The following is a 16,928-nucleotide window of genomic DNA, read 5'->3' as shown; positions in this document are numbered from 1 at the left end:
ATAACTGTACTGTCATAAAAGGTGGTGATCAAACTTTGTCTTTAATGAGATCATCACAATAAATGACCATGTCCGCTCTACAAATGAAGCAACTTGATGTAGTGATACTCACACTGGAGTCACAGTAGGACTGGACACCTGCCCAGCTTTACAAAAGTGGGTCACTGGGACACCACTAGAGGTCTGTGGGAGAGGTGACTCAGACCTCAGCTATGTTATAGGTAGAGAGTTCGCAGTATGTTACAGAGATCCTAGAACAGCAGTGAATGTGTGGAAGTGAAGTAAGTCATGCTTATCAGGTTTTCAATTAAGCATACCCTTCATTTTTCAATTGTCATCATTTCTTACTTACCCTATGTTTGCTTAAACTGCATGCATTTCTTCACTGCACAGATATTTTGAATTGTAAGTACAAAAACAAGATAACAGAAACAACAGAAAAATATTTCAAAATACTAACTATAGCAAAAAAAGTTTCAGGTTTGAATTGACATGATGGTATGTAACAACGTGTTTATGTATGTGTGTGTGTGTGTATATATATAAAAGTAAAGCCTGTTTAATCAAGCATGCACTAATAATATTTGTATGTCACAGATAAGTAGAAATTAAAAACAATTGATTTCATTGTATTACCCATAAAATGTTGCCTGAAGAGACTTGAAGCTCTGATGTTGCTACTGTATTTCTGTCACTGTGGATGACCTGAGGATCAAATAAAAGGTATATGTCAGGTAAGAAGGGGAAGAGGAAGAAAGAAGAATCATTGCATTTTTAATTACTTTACTTGGGGGGCCCATCTATCCACTACACTAGCAATCCACCTGATGATGTGACTGCAGAAATAGTACCAGAACGCCCACCACAGCTTGAGTGAAGAAGCAATCAGCAGATATGGGGATTGCAGGAGGTCAGGAAGTGGTCAGGCGGCTGGCACCCAGCAGAATATGGACCTGAGGTCACAATTTCTAGCCTTTGAGACGACATCCTGGGATTTTTAATGACCAGAGAGTCAGGACCTTTAACGCTCCACCAAGTATGGTGCTTTACAGTGTAGTCCCCTGGCTGTCAAGTAGTTAGGACCCACAGACCACAGGGTCTTTCCTGGTATTTTTTCATTTCACCAATTTTGCCCTCACGTATGATCTGAGCAGGTAACACTGCGCAGAGGCCAACCTGACCCCACAAAGAGAGGGTTGCATTTGAAATAATTACCAGTGGGGAGGGACCAGGTTATCAGGACTGCACCACTCACCGGTGCCAGAGGAGAGCATATTTTTTTTTAGTTTATTTTTGATACTTTTTATTTTCAAAGAATATTCAAATCCAAAATATATTCTGTTATATTTAATTAACCATATTAGTCAGTTTCAACATCAGCAAAAGTAGTATTTCAACGATGTCTGAGATTAGTCAGTCTTCAAATAATAATATAATTGTAATGTAATGTCAAAATATGAAGAAATAGAAAAAATGTATATAACGTAGATTCTTTCACATAAAATATGTCATGGTGTGGTATGTCACTACATGGTAGTGTTAATTTGCAGAAATAGATGCACTGGGAATGTGTACAGCAAGTACTAGCTATGACACATTTGGCTGTTGATGTGACGGGAACCAATCATCTGTGCTTTGTGAATGATGTAATTATATCGGCCAGCACCATCTAGCAGTTTCATGACATAAAATACAAAGTAGCTTTGCGTAAAAGATCACAGAAGTTTAGAAAGCCTTTGTGTTCATGCAAGAACTATTTGAGGGATTTAAAGACATGATGTTGAGCAGAAATTTTTGTACATCTTAAAGAAGGGCAGGATATAGAGACATTCGATAGTCACACCCACCTCTAAGTCTTCCACCCTCTCCTCTTTCCTCACCCTCTTTATACAGGTGACCACTAACAGCCATAAAAAGGCTTTCCAGTAGATCTCTAGCCCCATCTCTAAACTCTTTCCTTAGGATCAGATCAACAGTTCACCGCAGTTGCCGGTTCACTCTTTTCCAGCTCCAACATGCCCGGACCCATGAGTAGCGTGGCTCCAGGTCAGCAAACGCGCCAAGTGGTCCACCATCACCCTCACGAACGGGAGAACATCTTCTCTGCCTAATAGACCAGAGTGGCACTTGAGATGGAGATTGCACTCACCACATGTTGGTAATTCCTTCACCCTCCATCAGCTGCTGTGCTGAATAGTTCTGCTGACCATGGATCCAGAAGTTTGAGAGCAGCAGGGTCCAGATTCTCCAGCGCTACAGTCTCCTGAGAGCTTGCAAAGAGCACGCAGATCTGCCACCTCTACCCAGAGGCTATAGAAGGTCAGAGGTTCCCACGCCCCAAGCGCCACACCACGCCCATTTGGGAGCCAAACCTCCAAAGTGCTCCATTACCCAGAGCATATTCAAAGCTCAACATACATAGATCACTTGTTCTTTCTTTATAAAAATAATAACACTCATGGAGTCTGATCATGAAGGCTTGTTTGATTTCTCACATTTGGGTCCATTTCACATTGTTTTTAGTATCATTGTAAACAATCAATTCAAAAGTGCAAAACAAACAAAAGAACTCAAATGCCAAGGCACTTCATTTGTTACGATGGATATTATGCATCTAGACGGAAACAAAACTAAAGTGAAAGTGCATATGATACAATGAAGTGGTAGTCGACTGGTAGTCATTAGTAGAGCTCTGTATAGACATGAGTAATTAAATATCCAAAAATGTTTATTGTGTTCAGTTAGAAGACATCACCCAAATAGCAATTATACTGTGTACCTATAATCGAACAAAAAATAAATAAATGGATGAATTTACTCATTTACTTCCATTACACTTACAGTATACTTTACAGTGTCTTACTCCCAAACAGAATTATTCGTTTCTAAATGGTACCTAAATGGTTATATAAACACACCTGATAAAGGAGTGTGGGAGTCGAGGATGGCTAGTTCAGTGTCTCCAGTGAAGTTTAGTGTTACTTCTCATCACTTTATCCACCAGTTTATTATGAATAATGGATACACTCACTGTCACTAGTTCAAATGCAGTTTCATGAAACCCAAGCCTAGAAATGTGCATGTGTTTTTCATGACTGAGCCTTCTCAACCGCATGGTCACACGAGCCTTAACACTCAGATTCAACAAAAGCACACACAAATTTACTGGTAATTTTATATGAAGCCTGCAACTAATAATATAAAATGTAACATAAAAATGCAAAAGTAAACTAAATGAGGTCAGCCTGGAGGCATTCCGTTTTTTTAAAGTTCTAAACACAGTACACAATTACCTTAATGCTCTTTTCTTTATAAATGTCTTTTATAATGTGAGTCTGTTGTCTCAATAAAACCAATTTATACACTGCAAGTGCTGAAGGGTTGTCGAATGAAATAACACTTTATTTATTTGCTTTTATCTTGGGTTTTTACATGACACTCTCATAAAAACATAGATATAAAATGGAGAGTGACTCACCATCCCCTTCTAGTAGTCATGTAGTAAGGTCAGCTCTGCACACATGTACATTGCCTAAAGACTCATCCACCCAAGAAGGAAGCAGAGAGGTGAGATGGGTATGTTGCACTCTCTCAATAACACTTTTTTGCACAAAGTGTCTGTGGCCAGCCTCCAGTGTACAAAATCTCCTGTTGCCTCTGGAAATCAGGGATATTATGTAGCTGCGAATAATCTGATTCGAGTAAAAATAACCAAACGATCGGGTTCAGATATCTCAACTTATTTATACATGCACTGGCAGAAAACGCTTACATAGAGTTTGAAGATTAAAGAGTTAACAAAGATGTCACTAAAGTAATAATGCAAGTGCAATTACTTAATGTTGTGCTGATTTTGTATTATTTTGAAGTCTTCGCTTTGTTATACTCGACTGGAGTGGTTTCTGAAGATGGTGTCATGATCTTCAGGAACACTCTCTACCTGGTAAAATTTCTCTCTGTGTATCAAAGTGAAAGGTGAGGCCTGTTTGAATCAGAAGCCAACAGTGGAGAATTGATCAGCTCAATGACTCAACCAGCCAGTGGAATCATCAAGCAGGTAAGACTTTTTAATATTGAGTAGCCCAAGAAGACTGCTTAACCAGAAAACTGCCATTCATTTAAATGTATCCAGGCTGATATTTAACTCAATAGAGAGTTGAAGTGTGTTATTCAGAATCATTCTAATTTAATATTTTGCTGTACATTATACAGCATACTGAAGATTTACCAAACAGAAATTCTTTAGAGAAAGGGCTATTGGTAAATTTGGCTGTGTGTGTTTATGGATGACTGGAGGTGCTGGCTCTGCTTAATCAGATTTCCAAGTTGGGGAAAATAATCTAGAGTTTGTAAATCATGATAATGATTTGCTTGATTTACGCATTTATGTCAGAACAGTTAGACTACTGGTTCTTATAGTTAGATTCATAGTTTTTAATATTATATTGTACATCAAAATGCTTTGTAAGATATTTCTGTGCTGTGCATGTTGCTGCTACTTTGATTCTGGAGTGAGATTGAGACAACACTGTGGTGGGTGGCTTTATCGTGTAATAGTTCGACTTGGTTAAATCAGCGCATCTGCTGGGAGTCTGTCTCTGCGTTTAGGAAGTGTCCCTGAATGAAAGGAGCTGAGATTGTGACCGTGTAGCTAAAAATCAAGGCCAAGGCAGTCATACGGAAGTGGTTGAGTAAACATAAAGACAATCTATATGGTATTGTGCCTATATGTTTCATTGTACAGAAGTAGACTGAGAGCAAGTTTGTAGTCTGACACATCAGTCTGATTTTAATCAGTCAGATCATGTGGCGTTATGAGACTGGCTGTAGGGTTTCAGGGTTGATCTCCTTCCTGTGAATCTCATTTAAACACACTCAACGTATATGACTTCCTCATCGTCAGATGGTACAGCTTGTTCGTGTTGCTTTGGTTCCATTTAAGGCTGTCTGTCAGGTAACATGTTAAGATTAATAGCTGGTTAATGCATTTTGGATCTGGTTGCAGAAGGAGCTCTGAACGGCAATGAGAATGCATGAACCATCTGTTAAGCATGAGCCACTTATGCAAATTTATGTGGCTGATAGAGTAAATGTAAACACTTGCCAAGAATGTAAAATAATGTAGAAAAAATGGTAATGATAGTGCTCCTAATTTGTTCTAATCCAATTGTTCTGTCTGGATTAACCAAAAGAACTGTGGAAACGTCTCCATGCTGCTTCAAGAAAACCTATCTGCAAAGCTACTTAAACTGTAAGGTTTTAGGTGCACTTGTGTAAAAATGCTGTAAAATGAGTGCGCTGGTAAAAATTAATGTCATCAGTAGATTTTTCTTTTATTAATTGTATTTTTGACCCTGAGTACTTTGAGCATGGCTTTTCGTGTAGCCTACAAGCAGTTCAAGATTTTGCCTCAGTTTGTTTGTTTTCTTCCATATCGGCCCTGTAGAAAAGACAGCGATATGATGATGATGGTGAGACTGTGATCTAGGGAGTACTGGCTCTTTTTGGTCAAAACTCCTTAATAAACAATGCTTTCAATGGTTTACACTTCACCATATTGTTTCACATGCCAGTGCATGATAGCCCCTGAAAAGCAGATTTGTATTCAATACCATTCTCCAAACATCTTATTGGTCCAGATCTAGAAGTGAAACCGGATTGTGTACTCCCACAAGCCCTCACAGTCTTGCTAAGGTTTTCATCTTTCTTCACCTTCATCATATGCTCGCAGCCCAGGTGAGCGTGGTGTGATGGTCTGCTGATGTATAGACAAAGCTGGGTGGATGCAGGGTGGCCGAAATGAACCATGAGCAGTTTAAGGGCAGCATGGATAACAGCACAAGCAAAAGGGCACTTTACTGATGGACATCCGCCAGGCACCGGCCAGAACGTGAGAGGATGTGGAAACTGTATGTGATAATGTAGCACTGTTTAAGTAATACGCCAAAATGCCAATTTGCTTTAACTGATTAAAAATAATTGATTTGAAGAAATCACATGCAAAATATTTGTTCGCCAACACATCCTCTCAGTGAATGGTGCTGTTAGAATGAGAGTTCAAACAGCTGTTAAACAATATAAAAGATGCATGTTTGTAAGAAATAGGCATTTTGACTTCTCAAACCATCGCCTCTATTGCTAAAAAGACTAAAGTTAAGAAGCTAAAAAGTTCTCTACACTTAATAATGCCTTCACCCGTGTAAACACAGTGCTTGATTTGTGCATATATCTCCCTGATCTCAGTCAAGATGACTTTTATACTCGAGAAAGTATTTATTCGTGATTTTATATGGAAGCTATGATTGGGATAGTTAAACTGTTGACTGAATAATCTTGATAGATTTATTCTCACACTGAACACAGATTGTGGAGCTGTTATATTACTTTTAGATTTGTTGATTGTTGTGATGGTTCTTCTGACGGCACCCATTAGTGAGCAAGTCATGTAATGCTAAATTTCTCCAAATCTGCTTTATGAAATAAAAGAATCTGCATCTAGGATGATTTGGATGGTGAGCAAATGTTCATTTGTTTAACCAGCATAATTTAAAATGTCGTGAAATATTTTAAGTGCTTGTTTTTTGTTTCTGGCATGGGTCTCCTCCTTCTGCTTTTTTATGAGCCCAGAAATTGAAGGTGCCATTCCAGATTCAGATGCTGTATCTGTTGCTTTCTGTCACTGGGAAGGTGTGGTCTGTCTGTCAGTTAGTCTCTCTGTCAGGTTTGAAAGAGAAAAGGGTTCAGTTTGAATTTTTCCCCCCCTTACTACTGGATCAATAATCTTGCATCAGTTTCATCAAAGGATAAATATGAACACCTTTGATTTTCATTATTGGACACATATGATGGTATAATTTAGGCCACTTAAAATTCCACTTTTCAAATCACAACACTAAATCGTAGATTCACTAAATGTGACTGGCATTTGGATCATGTTTGGTACTGGACAGACTAACAGTGACCAACCTTCCACCAATGCATGGCAAGAGCCACAAGATCATCAATTTGACTCAGTGCCAATTCCAACACTCTATAGGGCTGTCTTGAGCAGTATGTCTCGATTAAGTGCAACCCTCCAAAGTGGAGACCTATGGTGAAGACGCAATTCAACGGACAGGACTAGCAATGTGGAGTCAGACAGAGGATAATGAATGTGTAAAAATCAGTCAATTTACGTATTTTTTTTTTTTCCCAATGTGGTTATTTTTAGTACTTACTCCAAAGTTTATGAATTCATATGCTTGCATGTACTCTGATCTTTTAAACAATAGTGTACAATAATTTGTTTAAAGGAAATTAAAGCTTATTCAGCATCAATAAATGCTGTTTTTTTAACTTTAAATTTTGGGGAGGAAAATTTATCATTACTATCATTTTCAGTTTTTGTTTAGTTTTTTTTTTTTTTTTTTTTTTTCTTCATAAAAAAAATCAAACACATTACATAATTTCTAAAAGGATCATGCATGCTTAAGACTGGAGTAATGAAAGCTGCTGAAAATTCATCTTTGTAATCGGTAATAAATTGCATTTTTTTAAATTTTAAAACTGCAACAAGCAGATTCATTTGACTTTCAAATTAGTGACTTTCTGTCTAATTTGATTTTTATTTTTTTTTTCAGGGAGTGCTGTCTAAAAATGGTGAATGGACGGATCCAGGACAGTCCAGCTTCTCTTCAAGGAGCAAGAAGGTGGGTGCTTCAAGAGCCCTCTTTAGCAGTCAGAAATGGTTCTTTTTTTAAAACAACATAAATTCCTACACTCAATGTAATGTGGAAATGACTTTCCACTGTTCTCTCCCCCACCTGTGTTGTAGACTATGAGAACATAGTTTTGAGAAATCATAGAAGAAAGTTAGAATTTTTCATGCAGAATTCATGGCGCATTAACTGCGGCTAGCAGTTTAATGCTACGTGGTTAATCGATAACCGCAGCTCATTCATTGAATTATGCGGTGACTGATTTAGTAAGCACACTCTTAATGGAGTGTATGAAAGGTGCGCTTCTATTCATTGAATTTTAATATGAATGCTCAAAAATGGGTTTATTATTCTACAGGTTCTAAGGGCCTGGCTTAATCAAAGCATTTAGTATACAAAGTAAATCTGTAACGATTTAAGTAACTCTTTTTTCACTCCTGTATGTACTTCAAAAAGCTTTTTAAGTCAAGCCTAGGACTGAGCAGTAACATCTGAAATTGTCGTGGGTTTCTTTCGTTGTCTATTTTATTGCTCTTCAAGCCAAAGCTAATGCTCTGTCCCTTCAGGTGCCAGCCGGTTAGCTCCTGGGTCCATCTCTGTGTAAATAAAGATGCGTGCTGTGATTACAATTGTAATTGACTGCATGTGAGGACTGCTGTTTGTCATCTCTTTTCAGTATCTGTCATGTTTCCTGTCGCTATCATTGCACAGTTGTTTACAAAGACAAATTTGAGTCTTTCTGAGCAAAACTGCTTTCAATACTGTAGCTACGTGCACTCTGAGGTGTTTGTTTTTTTTGTCTTGCTTGTTGTTTAAAGCCTGCATACCAGCGTATGAGATGTGAATTTACTGTGTGCTCACTTGACTGGTAGTTGGTTACAGTTTTGTTTCATATGAGCAAGGGTGTGTCAGAACTGCTGAGCAGCATGGACCAACTGGTTAAAGGTGTACATGGAAAACTCACGGCTATGTATAGTGCTTTATGCTGTTTAAAATGGATAATCTTTGGTTTCTTTTACCAGGTGGCTCTGAGTCTGCCATCTCTGATGTGAGTCGATCTGTCATTCACATTTAGTCTTTATCTTTATTAAATTCTGCAGACGATTTTTGGTTCTTTTAATTTATTTTCTCGTTTGTTTTGGGGGTATCAGCTGCAGGTCCTCCATCAGTACCACCTCCTCTGCTGGTCCGTGGATCATGAAGAGGAGAGACGGCAGCAGGAGAAATGGCAGATGGAACAAGAGCGCCTCCTGCAGGTACCACCAAACACCATCATGCACAAATGCTGCTTTGATCATTTAATTTTAATAATAAATATTAGTTTCAGTACAGTTTATGTAGTTTTTTTTTTTTATAATGTTCATAGTTATGTCAATTTAGAAATACTGGATAATACATATAATACTGTTTCAACCAACTGCATGAATTGTCCAACTGAAATAAAGTGTATTTAAACAGTACTTGCAGTTCAGCTTTTTTACATGTTTTGCTGAATATATTGTAAGCTGTAAAAATTAATTGAATATTTACTTGTGGACTTTTTCTGAAATGGCTTCAGAGAAGTATCAACGTGATCAGGAGAAGCTGGAGCAGGAGTGGTGAGAGAGAGCTCAGCAGGAGGTCTATGGAGAGGAGCACAGTGGTACTGAGGTCAGAAGACTGTCAGAACATTAATCTCTTTCTTCATCATTCTCTAATTTGTAACCCTGGACCACCAAGACCAGTCATAATGTTTTTTTTTTATTTTAAAATGTATAAGCTGAGCAAATTAGCATGTAAGGTTTGTTAGGTGGGGCAATACTTGACTGGATTTGACTATTTTATCTGGAATTTGAGCATGCAAAAATCTAAATATTGAGAAAATCGTGTCTTCGTGTCTCATGACCTTCAAGAAAAAATTGATCATTTGGACCCATGCAGTGTATTGTTAGCTTTGCTACAAATACTCCTGCTACTTATGACTGGTTTTGTGGTTTTTAGGGTCACAGTTTCTCTCATTTACGCACTAGCACCATACATGTAAATTAAGTTTTATTCAGACGCTCCATTGCCTTTAGACTCTACAGCATAATGAATGGTGAAATAAGAATCACAACCATGTTATTATATACCTCCTGCTGATATTAGGAGCTGAAATGCTGAGATGTCCTGTCAAACGGAAATACTACTTATATTCCATCGCCCTTCTTCAACTAATCCGTTGGTACCGCTTCTGGTGGCATCCAATCAGAATACAGAGAAGGTGGAAGCAATACAGAACAGACAGACTGCTGTACAAACAGCAGCAGCACAGCAGCCACTAAAGGAAGAAGAGGAGGTGATTCAACCACAAAAGAGTCAGTGGTAAGAAAGAGGTCGATCTCAGTTATTGCCAAGAAAACATTAGGATTTAGCATTTCTGTAAATACTACTTTCATTCAATAAAAAAGAAATTGTAATTGCATATTGTAAAATACAAGCGCACTCACATGAAGATGATTTTGTAATTTCAGATATTTAATAAATTCACTGAAGATATTGCATAATTGCAGCTGGCAAAATATTCCCATATAACTAAACATAACACCAGCAGCTATCCAATCCACAAGAATCCAGTTTGTAAGCTGGAACACTTTTCTTGTAATTGTTGATCTACATAAAACTACATAAAAAAAGACAGAAGCTTTTAGCTGATGTGTTGAATATAGATAGATGTTTCTCAAAATCTAACACCATGAGCACCGCATTTTTACCCTACCCTGACAAAATGATGTTTTAGTTCATGTGGCATGTGTTCATCTCACTGCTGCTTTTGGTTATTGCTCGTGCATGCCTGTCTGCTTCTGCTTTGTCCTGCTTTCAGCTCCGAGGAGTCCCATGGGTTTGCCAAGCTTACGGTTTCTGACAGGTCAGTTTGTTTTTATGCTGCGCTTGCTTGCCCAGTGGCTGTTGTGGCAGATGTGATGTGAAATGCGCCTGGCTTTTTTCTATATTTTTTCATTTTTGTACAAGGGGAAACGTGGTATTTATTAAAATACTGTCTCATTTGTAATGTGAAGGAAAACTTGATTCTGGTTCAGATTTCGATTACATTTAGTGCTATTTAATGTTACCTTATCGTTCTCATCACATTCAGTTCTCTTCCCATTGCCAGAAGTCCGGTTTATTGTTTGTGATCGTTGTTGTTAACTTTTTCAGTTACACTTTTACAGCTTATTACACTTTTTGTTAATTCCTGTTTTGTTCAATTCATGTATTTTAATTTATGTAGGACAAAGTCAAAATCTACCCTGCACTTCAAGGCCTTCACAAACAAGATGCTAAAGGTCTGATTACTTTAAATTTTTGGTTATTTTTTTTCCTGAATTCCAGAGTAGTTGAACACCAAGTATACAGTTCTCGCCTTCTGCCTTGTCTCTTCATTGGCAGCAGGAAGCGTAAAAAGAAGGGACAGCTGTCAAAGGCAGAAAAGGAACGTCTGCAGATCCTGGAGGAGATGAGGAAGAAGACTCGCTCCTCACTGACAACAGTTGATCCACAGCGCAATGCTAGCATCAACAAAGAACCCATCACTGTGGGAACATCAATCAGGAGGTCCTGATGAATAAACATTTTCCTTATATTGTTGAGCACAGATTTTCTTTTGTCAGCTCTACACTACCATTCACTAGTGTGACACATGCAATAATAGCTGCCAAAATAATGTATTCAAATAGAAAGCAGCTATTTTACAATATCGCATGTTTTTTGATCAAGTAAATGCAGGTTTGGTAAGCATAAGCTTGTTTTTTTTTTAAACATTGCAAAGTCTTCTCGACCCCAAACCTTTGAATGGTGACGTTGTCTCTGGTTGACAAAGGAAACACATGATTTTCAATCTCTGCATCACAGATATGAATCTCTGACAACCTCCACTCCAACCAACTCTTCCTGGTCCAGGCAGTCCTACACTTCCAGAAGCGATCGCAAACAGGCCCCATTCTGCTTTGGGAAACACTGGCACTTACAGGAGTGGACGCAGCAGCCTGGGCCCTGATTCAGCCATCTTCTCCACCGGGCTTAAACAGAGCTCCTCGCTTGCCTCCAACTCTCCCGCCTCCACCATTCACAGCTATGCCTGAGCCACAGGCCCTAAATCCCGCCCAAACTCTCAGCAAAGTGGCAGTGTGGATTAGTCCTGACACATTTTTAAGTGTGGTATTTCAGAATGAATTCATGACTTGTCTCTTTTGTGAGTAAATCCAAAGCATCGGATTTATGCATTTTCATTTGAAACTTTTTTGGGCCAGTTTGAGTGTAGCTTTCTTTTTCTTAAGAAGGATTTCACTCTACCTTACTTTTAACCCCAGGTATTTCAGAAGACAGTGGCTGTGTTCTCAATGGAATACTAGTGTATGGTGCATACTGTGTGCTATATACTGCATTGTACTCTACAGTTCAAAATTATTCAAATTTATCAAACATCATGGCAATCTTACAGATCACTAAATTTTTGAACAGTAGTGAACAGTACATGCTGCAGTAGTATATTGTATACTGCACACAGTAATAAAAATAAACGCTTTGCAGTCAAAGGTAGAAATGTGAAAACTTCAAGTGGATGTTCCACACCATGCTCCAATTGTGCACGTTTTGCAATTTCATGCATAAGTAAATTAGTGTACAGTATACATGCAGTATAGTATGGTAGTATGCTATTCTGAACTATTCAGTACTCTGCCGCCAGCCTCCCTCTTAAATGCAATCAAATCATTGCAAGGACAGAGCAATTTGTCTTTATATGACATTGAACCTGACACTGGCATGTGGTGCCTGTAGGCTGGTCAGTGGCAGGCGGATGTGCTCGAGGTGTGAGCAGCCTCTGGGGGAAGGGAGCTGCCATGGTCATCGATTCCCTGGAGCTCTGCTTTCACATTGGTTGCTTCAAGGTGAGACCAGAGGTCACCTGAAAATAAGTTACCGGGCACTCTATGGATCTGTGCACCTTGCCTTGGGTTTTTAGCCTTTGTCATTTGGGGTGTAGGAGATCACCTAATATCAATAAATCTCTTTTTTGGTGTAGGCAGTCAGATTACAAGCATGCAAAACAAAAATAAGAAAAGGTGTAGATCTTAAAATAGTGATTAATTACTCACTCTTATGGCATTGCAAACCCTAAGACCTTCCTTGCTCATCAACATACATTAAGATGTTTTGATCAAATCTGAGAGCTTTCTGAGACTGCATGGACTGCAAACACGCTCGAGACTCCAGAAAGGTGGTAGGGACATCATTATAACAAGAAACTACTGATGACGCTTTGATGTGACTATTTCAAATCAAAAAAAAAATTGTGCCTGAAGAAAGCTACCTTTCTAGGTCTTGAGCATTTCTGTTGGGAAGCTCTTGGTTTTCATTAAATAATTAATATAATTGATATTTATTTATAATTGATATTTATTTTTCGTTAAATATCAATTATCAATCAATATCTTATCAACTTGTGTCTCAAAAGATGGACAAAGGTCTTATGGGTTTGGAATGCAATGAAGGTAAATAATTAATGACTGAATTTCCATTTTTGGTTGAACTATCCCTTTCATTTCTGTTTTAAGTTAAAATATTTATTTATTCCTAATTTTCAAATTGATGTCCAGCCTGTTTTCTGATTGCCTCATTGCCAATAAACTTGAAAATGAACACAGCTTCTAGCTAACCTCTAGTAACCTCTAGTAACCTCATAACTGTTACCATTTCATCACCAGAACCCTGCCAGTCACTGATCACACAGGCTTTTCCAGTCACAAAATATACTGTATTTTCCGGAAAAAAAAAAAAAAATTTTAATAATGTTAATCGCTTTGTGTCGTTACAGATGTACAGAAATATACAATTTTCTTGAATACTATTGTTATTTATCTAGTGAGATAGTTACCTTACACACCATGCAACTTTGATGTGCTTCGACTTGGGTGTAATTTATGTTTCGGAAAATACAGTATTTGCTTTCTTTACAAAGAAGCTTTCCAATGTAAGGGTTGTGTGTGTTTTTTTTTTTTTATAATTTTTTTATAGTAGCTCCTTGTTTCTTCACTGCTGCACAGGAAGGTTACATCACTGCTTCACCAGCCTTCACTAAAGAAATCACCTTTTCAAATCTAGCCGTGGTGGAGGATCTGCCCACACTGACCCAATAATCAGTATTTCTAATGAATAAATCATTTTGCCTGATTTGGAAGGCTTTGGGGGCTTTGGAATGGAAAAGGGTTGTATCCCCTCATTTTGATGTGTGTCCAGACTTGCTGTTTCTTGTTGCTCTTGCAGTGTGTCAGCTGCAGGACTGACCTTGGGAGAGGGACTGAGTCCGGAGCTCAGGTCAGAGTCAGACACAGACAGCTCTTCTGTAACACCTGCTACAGCCGAATCAGAGGTACGCGAGAACAAACGTGTATGTTTAGTGCTGTCAAATGATTAATCGCGATCAGAAATGTTTTTCACGCATAATATTTGTCTATCGTGTGTGTATATATATAAAAAAAAAAATTGTACTATTTTCAGTGAGAAACCTTTGCTTTGCTTGTTTTATTAGAACAACACTGTGCTAATTGAAAGACTGTATGCATTTTCTCTTAGTCTGTTCCTCCGTCTCCAAGTGACCAGAATGCTTTGCAACTGATCGAAGAGGAGCGCATCACAGAAGCGCCTCAGGAATCACAACTATTAGCACAATCCTAACCACCGCAGCAGGCCTTATCCACGCTTTCCTTTCACCGCTTTGACAATCAATATTTTGAGACTGCTATTTCTGTGATTGTTCCCATATTAAGACCGCTGCATAGTGATCGAGTTCGAACGTGTCATTGTGATTACTGCTGACACCCCTGAGGTTGTTTCTGTGCTGGCTGACATCCATCTAGTAAGAAGTAATTCTGAACAGTTATGTATTCCATGTGGCAAGTGATAACATGTCTAATGTGTCGAATGACTTCTTATTTTCATTTTTGAAGCAGGTCCTTGCTGAGAATCCTCATCTCTTTAATATAAGCTTTCCTCATAATTATTCAATAAATCTTGTAGCACACTTATCGAGCACTTTTTTCCTTTTCATTAGTAGGTATCACAGTGGTGATGGTGCAGGCATTACGTTGTTGTTGTTGTTGTTTTCTGTACCAGTCATTTAGGAGGAATCTTATTATGCAACAAGCTGCTTAATAGAAATGTTTGATCAGTCATACTTACAGATGTTAAAATGCACTATCCAGTAGGTGGCGCTCTGGCATTTTTCTCTCCATTTTAGTAGATGCAGTGTTCTGCCAATCAGATGGCCTACACATAGACGCTGTATTGCATATAATTGTAATATCAAATTACCTGGGATGCTTTTTTCTAAGCCCCTATGCCAGATGTTTCTGTTTGATGTTTACATATCTCTCTCCTTGTATGACATAGGCTAGATAAAACTGGCTAAACAAGTTAAATTGAGTGTTGCCATGGAAATAAAGCTTACTTTTAAATGGAAAATGATTATGTACTGAAACTGTTCTTTACTGAAGAACTACCTTCCCCCCTCTTTTTCTCCCTATACATATCATTATCTCTTCATGTCTTGAAATGGATACGTTCAAGTCCTAATAAGGATAATTTAAGAGTGGCTGCACATCTCCAGACTTTTCTGCTTCCTGTCATTAACTTGCTCCCACAGTCATCTCCATTCCTACAGCTTTAACCTCATTCTCAGTGGCTCTGCAGTGCAGATTTGTCTGAGAACTTATTTGTTGGATTAGTAACGGCTACCTGCAGCACGTTGTTCAAAATTTTCCATTTTTCTTAAAGGTGCTGTATTGTTTGTTTGTGGGGTTTTTTAACTCATTTAAACATTTGTTATATTTTAACTTTAGAAATTTTGGAAATGCACTATTTTTTTTTTTCAGAGAAACAGCTAGGTAGAATTCTACTCTGAAATGTGCATTTAGGGCAGATTCCAGAACAGAACTGCAGCGCAGTTTCAACCGAAGGCGAGCTGATATTACATACTACACCTTTTAATCCATATGATCCTGCCCACTTACGGTTTACGGGAAAACACAACCAAAGTCCCTTTGGAAGTGGGCATAAAACGGAAGTTAAGATTGTATTTTTTTCCTTTAGTGTGAAGTATTTCAGGCTTCTGCAATGTGTGGGGGGAAATAAGCTGTGCTGGGCTTGATTTCATCCTGTGGTATTTGATTGGATCGTCTGGATCTCACGCCATCACTCGTGACCGGAAGAGAAGAGGAGTCGTTTCTAGGGGAGGGGGTTTACGTTTTTGATTAAAGATTGGTCACATGAATAAAAAAATAATAATAATGAAGTGCACTGATAAGTTATTTATAATAAACACTACAGTATTCCATTTTAAAAATAAGACTTGTCAATTTCTGATTTTCGTGTCGACTTTAAGTCATGTCACTTGGTGGCCATCTTTTGGGCATCCAAGCGCAGCTCCCATTTCTTTAAATGGGGAAAATCCAAACTATAGGCTACGAGTGGCACGTACTGAAAAAAAAAATGCTATAGCTCGTAGTGATAATAATGGCTGTTGTTAATAATCTTTTCCAGTAACGCAGTAATCAAACGGATTAGTGTTTTCTGTTACAATGCCGTTATCATTACTGACCATAAAATGCAGCATTACTATAATTTATTTTAGACTGAGTTCATCTTCATAGATGAGCAGTGTAGCCTACATGTATTTGACGAATGATTTTAGTGACGCTTTGATTCACACGCGCAAAGAAAGATACAGAGCTAGAGAGGCTTACAAATGCAGAATTGACGCACTGCATGTAAGCAATAGTATCTGTTATATTCTTCTGCAAAAATAACGTAATTCCTTTGGAATTATTCAGCTTTCCAGAACTGCCGCTTTTTCTGTAATACACATAAAACTAAGGCTATCTCACTGCATGGTGCTCACCTGTTGTCATCCCTGTTTTGGCAACAGGAAATCAATTTGAGCGAGCGCAGACAACGTGAATAATATTTATGAACCCAGGAACCCATTAATGCTAGCGTGTTTTATGTTGTTGTTAGTAGTAGAATTTGTAACATCACAATTTCGCTTCACAGTTATTTTTAGTTTTTCACCGTTTTATAGAAACGCAAACAAATTCATGGTTGTTCCGATTACTAAAGCTCTATCATATTATCATATAATGCTATAATAAATGCTATGGCGATTCTATTCCCAAGGTGTCCATAGAGAGTTGATATTATAATATATTGAATTTAGTA

The 16,928-nt window shown here is 38.1% G+C and overlaps 1 protein-coding gene and 1 long non-coding RNA gene across 2 annotated transcripts in view; one reads left to right on the top strand and one right to left on the bottom strand.

The window, feature by feature from the left end:
* Window positions 1-16,928, bottom strand: part of LOC122350689 (ephrin type-B receptor 3-like) — a 202,765-nt gene that overhangs the window by 41,192 nt on the left and 144,645 nt on the right. The window lies entirely within an intron of this gene.
* LOC122350699 lies at window positions 12,541-14,344 on the top strand. The gene is made up of 3 exons (XR_006251612.1): window positions 12,541-12,604; window positions 13,980-14,085; window positions 14,289-14,344. It is a non-coding gene; the product is annotated as an uncharacterized LOC122350699 (long non-coding RNA).

Source organism: Puntigrus tetrazona, chromosome 1 (genome assembly GCF_018831695.1).
Source record: "Puntigrus tetrazona isolate hp1 chromosome 1, ASM1883169v1, whole genome shotgun sequence".
NCBI classification, from domain to species: Eukaryota; Metazoa; Chordata; class Actinopteri; order Cypriniformes; family Cyprinidae; genus Puntigrus; species Puntigrus tetrazona.
Note: the sequence above shows the minus strand (reverse complement) of the source record. Positions and strands in the feature narration are given on the sequence as shown.